The 6,278-nt window shown below is 40.8% G+C and overlaps 1 protein-coding gene across 4 annotated transcripts in view; it reads left to right on the forward strand.

Moving 5' to 3' along the window:
- PIK3CB (phosphatidylinositol-4,5-bisphosphate 3-kinase catalytic subunit beta) overlaps positions 1-6,278 on the forward strand; it is a 170,206-nt gene that overhangs the window by 61,840 nt on the left and 102,088 nt on the right. For 3 of the 4 annotated variants that reach the window (XR_002100665.1, XM_019533092.1, XM_019533094.1), the window contains exon 3: positions 3,512-3,588. The exons of the other annotated variant lie outside the window; for it this stretch is intronic. The gene's annotated coding sequence lies outside the window, so the exon portion shown is untranslated. The remainder of the gene's footprint in view (positions 1-3,511; positions 3,589-6,278) is intronic. 4 annotated transcript variants of the gene reach the window in all.

The raw sequence follows: 6,278 nt of genomic DNA on the forward strand, positions 1-6,278 counted from the left end.
AAAACCACCCAAAAAAAACAACTCAAAGTAATCATTAAGCAGATTGGCTTTTTTCCTTGGTGTTGGTAGTCAGCTGCCCCAACTGGTTTAGCAGGGGTCCAATTGCCCTTGTTTCTCTTTTGACTCCCCACATATGTGAAGAAGGACTTTTTATTGTCCTTGATTCGTATAGCCAGCTGGAGTTCAGTTGCAGCTTTGGCTTTCTTAGTTCGCTCCCTGCAGGTGTGGACCAGTGTAGAATACTCCTCCTTAGTGGTGTTTCGTGACTTCCATCCATTATAAGCCTTTCTCTGAAGATGTAGGGTGTCCATGAGTTTCCTTTTGAGCCAAGGGGGTTGTTGAGCCTTTTTACCACCTTTCTTATGGCTTGGGATGGATTCCCCTTGTGCTTCTAGGATCACTTCCTTAAGGAGCAACCACTCATCAGCTCCCCTCCCTGTGAAATCATGGCCTCTCAGGGCCTCAAGAACAGGCCTTCTGAGCTTGTGAAAGTCAGCTGTCCTAAAGTCGAGGACTACTGCATTGCTGGCTGACTTGCCAGCTTCGTGATGGACAGTGAAAGTGATCTACTTGTGGTCACTCTCACCCAGCTTCCCTTGGATTCTTAGGTCACTGATTACATCATCCCCTTTGGCCAGTATCAGGTCCAGCAGTGCCTTACCTCTTGTCGGCCCATAAACTTCTTGAGACGGGTAGAGCTCATCCATGCATGTATGGAAGCTTTGAGAATAATCAAGTTTGGCCGAGTGCTCTTCCCATGAGATGTCATGGGAGACTTCAGCTACACAGACAACCATGCACCGTATCATGGGGAGAGCGTGCAGCCTTGGCTAGTTTCCAGGCAAATCTTGGTCAAGCTCTTGTTCCTGATTTTGGAGGTCTGTAGGAAACTCCTACCATTGTATCCACTTCACGACATTCCCCTCGGATTCTTACCCAAAGGGTCTCCAGTTGTCTTCTTTGGGTGCCAATCTTGACATATAGGAACATGTAGCTCTCCTTTACATAGACAGCTACGCCCCCATCCCTTTTGTCAGCATAGTCTCTCCTATTATAGGGTATAGCCATTTATACCTGTAGTCCAGTCGTAAGAGGAGTCCCATCAGGTCTGTTAGCCCTATAAGACAGTAGTCATTTTTTGTTAGCAGAAGGACCTCCTGTTTGTTCCCCAAACTCCTAGTTCTAATTTAAAAAAGTACTTGGTGCATATTTAGCTTCAATCACATGAGTAGTTAACTTAAGTGCAACTATTTGTACTTCTACTTTAGTCGTGTGGTTAAATGGCTTGCCGGATCACATCCTAATCTATTTGTATTTGAAGTGCTGGAATGATGAAACTGGCTGTCTACACATCATTCAAAAATATGCAAGAGTAAAAAGCAAATGCATTAGAAATCTCTCTTCAGCAACTTTTGTGATAACAGTAGGTAAAAAGAGAGAGGAAATAATAATATTGAGGGTTTTAAATTGATTGTCCCTTGTAAGCTATCTCTAAAAAGGTGGATGAAGAAACTCAAGGAACATCCTTCACTTGTTCCTATGGACACAAGAATTTCTGATGATTTGGGTGGAGTAAACAGCTCTTGAATGGTTGTTCAGAAAATCCCCCTTTAAAGAAAGCAAAGCTATTAATATCAGTGTTGATGTCTTTTGATCACTAAGCATCTAGATATAATTTGCATGTGGGATGGGAGAATTTGTTTGAGACTAGAGAATAAGTCATTTTTGCTTATGCACTGGCTTTCTGGGTCAATTTCATATATCCTAAAAAAGGCCTGAAGTAACCTTTTGTTAGAAATGTAAGAAATCTGAAAAGAATGGAAGACCTTATAGACCTCAAAATTATTACCCTTACAAATCTTCATTACAGATTCAAAGGGGTTTAATGTAGTGGTGCACCGATTTTTAAAGAATTCTTGGGCCAGTACTGATGGCCAATTATTAATGAGCCATATTGGTCGATACCAATCAGATTGGCCCCCCATTCCCAGTGCCACTCTACCCAACCCAAGTGCAGCCCTGGCCCAGCCCACTCTCTCTCCCTACACACAGATCGGGGGGGGGGTACACATGCCACCCCCAGAGGCATATGCAGCAGCAGGAGCTGCCCCCCTTTTCTCCCAGAAGAGCTGCTCATGGCTCTGTCCTGCACCCTACCCCACCCCACACCAGCTGGGCAGCACCTGCCCCAGCCCCACTACCTCCCTTATTGCAGGGGTCTCAATCTGCCCCTTCTTCCCCCAACATACTTACTAGCTGGATGCTGCTCTCCAAGCTGCTGGGCTGGCCATGTACATGCTGCAGCTGCACTTGTGCATGTGGCATTTATCAGCTACATCAGCCAAAAAAGCCGATTGCCGATATTGTCAGTTTTTTTCTTTTATTAGTGCTGATATGATATGGACCAGTGTATCAGTGCACCTCTAGTTTTGTGCAAAGTTGTGATAAAACTTGCATCTTGAATGGCATGCATTCCTAATATTTATTTTAAATATATAAGCACTGTTTTTTCATTTGTTGTTCTGAAATGTTACCTTTTTGCAAAGATCTTCTTTACTTCAAAATTAAAATATATACTTGGTTTTTTTGTTTGTTTTTTGCTGAATACATCTATCTATCAGCTACTTTCACATGTGTCAGAAGCTCCAAGTGGAGGGAGGGAAAGCAGGTAGAGTAGCCATAGACATCCAGACAATGATTTCTTGAAAGTTTTATTAACTGTTAAGCCCTCCCCTTGCAAAACATTGGTATAGAAAGCATCAGAAAAACCTATGAAACTGGTGTTTTCCATTAGTAAGGATAGCAAATACTACCCTTTCTGGTCTGTCACAGCTTGATTTAATAGTTCAGTTTCCAGCATTCAAACAAGGCTCACTGAAAGCCTCTTGTTTCAAGCATATCTGAATTTTCCTAAAGACTCCAAATTAAGATACATTTTTATAACAGTGGTCCTTTAATCTATCTGGCTTTGGGCTGGATCCGTGTGGGGTTGGTCTATGGGTACAGTCTGGCATGCTGGATCTGCCTGTGGAGTGCCCCATATACCAATACAATCTTGTGCACAGGGGCATGTTATCCACCCCCAGGGCTCCCCAGGAGTTTGGAAATTTGGCGGCAGGGGAGTAGCAATGAATGCTGTCAGCCCTCCCCCTGCTGTCAGATTTTGGGACCTGTAGGGAGCCTTGTGGGATGGATTGACAGCTCTGCAGGTTGGAGACTGAGCGTCATTGTGATATAAAAATTATCAAGTCCTTTGGCTTAATTGTTTTTTCGCTAGCTCTTCCTTTAAATGTTCTGTAAATACTTGATGAAAGAAATCAGTGTTTCTCAAATGGTTGGTTAAATGTCAACAGAAGCCTGGCAAAATGCTCTAGGTTTTTGCAAAGAAAACTAGTAAATCCTGTGTATTTAGGTTATACATTATTATTTGCATTACAGTAGTGCCTTCCTGACTCTTCATTTCTTGCTTTTCTATGCTTCTGGACTGTTTGCCACTGAATTTCCTCTGAAGTGGAATTGGGAAAACACTATCATTTACTGCCTTGAACCTCATGACCAAATCTTTGGTGAACATCTGCTCATCATGGGGTGAGTCTCTTACCCCTCCTGCACTTAATTTTAACTTTAAAATTCAAACAGGCAGACCTAGTCTCCTCAGGCAAGCTCTTCATGTTTGTGTTTTTTGTTCATGTAACTGATCCTAAACTATCATGGATACAGGGAGAGGGGTCTGAAAATTACATGAGAGAATTAACAGCTAATTACTATACACGCTTGGAATGTGGCATTCAGAAAGGCTCATTTTAATTTGATAGACTTGAACAAATCACAGAGGTCTTTAAGGTTCCTCTTCTCTTTGGTTGATTGCAAATGAATTCTTGCTTCCTCTGGAGGGTAATCATTACCTATGTAGTAAGCAGCTCTTTAGTTCCCTGGGTCTCTTCTGTGTCTTTTTTGAAATGGGCATTTCCTTTTTACTACAGTATTGTTTTTTAATACTTCCTTTGCATTCAGCATTTTATGAGTAGATGACATGCACAATTTCTCCCATATTCTTATTCATTCTTGGAATTGCCACTGCTTAAATTTTCAGGGTCTTAGATTTCAGGGTCTTTTCATTCCATCTAGGAAGAGCACGCATCAACTACTGAAACTTCCCTAGCCTGACGAAGGATTTTTGAACCTGAAAGCTTGCTTAAATATTGTTCTCCAACTATTTACTTGGTCTAATAAAAGATATCAGATTCACCCAAAGAATCTTCTCTGCCAGGGTCTTAGATAGCATCTAGAAACATACAGCTGTCTCTTTCCTATATAAACTAATGTTATCAAGGAAAAATCATTACTACATTTAATCTGTTAATTGAAATGTAAATGGATTTGTAAACAGAAACTTCTAGAAGTTCTTGATTTTGATGCTTAGGCTTATGTGATGTGAACCTGATTTTTTTTTGGTGTGCATTTTCACATGTCTGCAAGCTGCCCCGGATGTCAGTGGGAGCTTTGCCTGTTCAGACCCTTTGAAATTTATGCTGTATCTTATTTAAATACTTTAATATTGGGAATATGGACTCTTGGCTTCAACTTTGACAGTTTAAGTGTTTTAAAATGAGGACAGTGATGGGCACTCACAAATGAAATAAGATTATGAAGCCTATGAAGGCTAAGTGAACAAAACAGTTGAAGGGGAAAGAAACACCTTGTCTCTGGAAACTGTTTACTGTATCTATTTAAAGGGTGTGGTGGAATCTCAGTCAAATAACCTTTCCATACCAGTCTAAATATCACTCAGCAACCTTTAAAACATACAGGGTACTGCTCAATTAATGTCCCGGTTAACGTTGTTTCATTATTATGTCGCCAATCTATTAGAGAATGTACTCTTTTAAAGTTGCACAGTGTTCACTTATAACTCTGTTTGGTCATTGCCTGCTAGTAGGTAACTACTGTGATATAATTGGATTTGCTTAACATCATTTTGCTTTCTTGTGTTTTTCAAGACTGTAACTACAACATTAAACAAGGAGTAGTTGTATGCCATTTTTACCATTTTATTTTTATAAAACTAGATAGTGACACCTATCCTAATTTCTTAAGCAATTGTGACTTTAAAAAGGATATGCTTGTTCCTTCATTCCATGGGGCTAGTACATACTAGCTTAAACAGGCTGCTTGGAAATGGATAAAATATTTGTCATAACTTGTGATTTTAAAAAAAAAACATCCCACAGTTCTTTATGACAGCTTTTATAAATCCTTTGAATTTTCATAAGCTTTGCCATTGCTTTTGAATGGCATGAAAATCTTAAGATGGGGGGGAAAAAAATAACTTGGATTTATAGATTTATATTTCCATAGATTGGAAGGGACCTCCTAAGATCATTGGGTCCAGCCCCCCTTCACTAGGCAGGAAAGACTGCTGGGGTCATGTGAACCCAGCAAGATGCCAGTCCAGTCTTCTCTGGATTTCCCCGAGTAGGTGATTGCACCACCTCTGGAGGGAGCTTATTCCACAGTCTGGACACCCTTACTGTGAAGAAGTTTTTCCTAGTGTTAAGCCTGAAACAGTCTTCCAGGAGTTTGTGGCCATTACTCCTGGTTTTCTCCAAAGGTGTCGTCCGTGGTGAACAGTTATTTGCTGAGCCCTTGATGTATTCCCCTGATGTAGCAGTAAGCTGCTAGCAAGTCCCCTTGCAGCCTTCTCTCTCTTTTTTTTTCAGGCTGAAGAGTCCTAGGTCTCTCAGATCTTTCCTTGTATGGCTTGCCTTGCAAGTCTCTGGTCATACAGGTGGCTCTTCTCTGGACTTTCAAGCTTTACCATGTCTTTTTGTTGAAATGTGGCACCCAGAACTGGATGCAGTACTCCAGCTGCGGTTTCACTAGCGCCAAGTAAAGTGGAAGAATCACTTTCTTGGTTTTGCTTGAGAAGCATCGATTGATGCATGCCAGAGTATTATTTGCTCTTTATTAGTATTATTACTTCACGGTTTCATGTTCTGCGATTGTAGGGGCTCATTTTGGTTTTTTTCTCTCAGTTAAAAAACAAACAAAAAAAGGCCTCTTAGAAATCCACGTAAGCAGCTGAAGAAGACTAAAATATAGGAAGGAGATCAGGAAGTTTAGTGGCAGTGCAAGAGTTCAATGGACTTTGCATGAACTTGGGCAAATTGCTTTGCCCAGTTTGTTTTTAGTACTCTATCTTTAAAATGCTGTTATTAGTACTTTTCTTGTCCGTCTTTTTGTCTTGTGTAGACTGTAAACTCATGAGTGTGAACTTT

Source organism: Crocodylus porosus, unplaced genomic scaffold (assembly GCF_001723895.1).
Source record: "Crocodylus porosus isolate Cpor-Errol unplaced genomic scaffold, CroPor_comp1, whole genome shotgun sequence".
Classification (NCBI taxonomy): Eukaryota; Metazoa; Chordata; order Crocodylia; family Crocodylidae; genus Crocodylus; species Crocodylus porosus.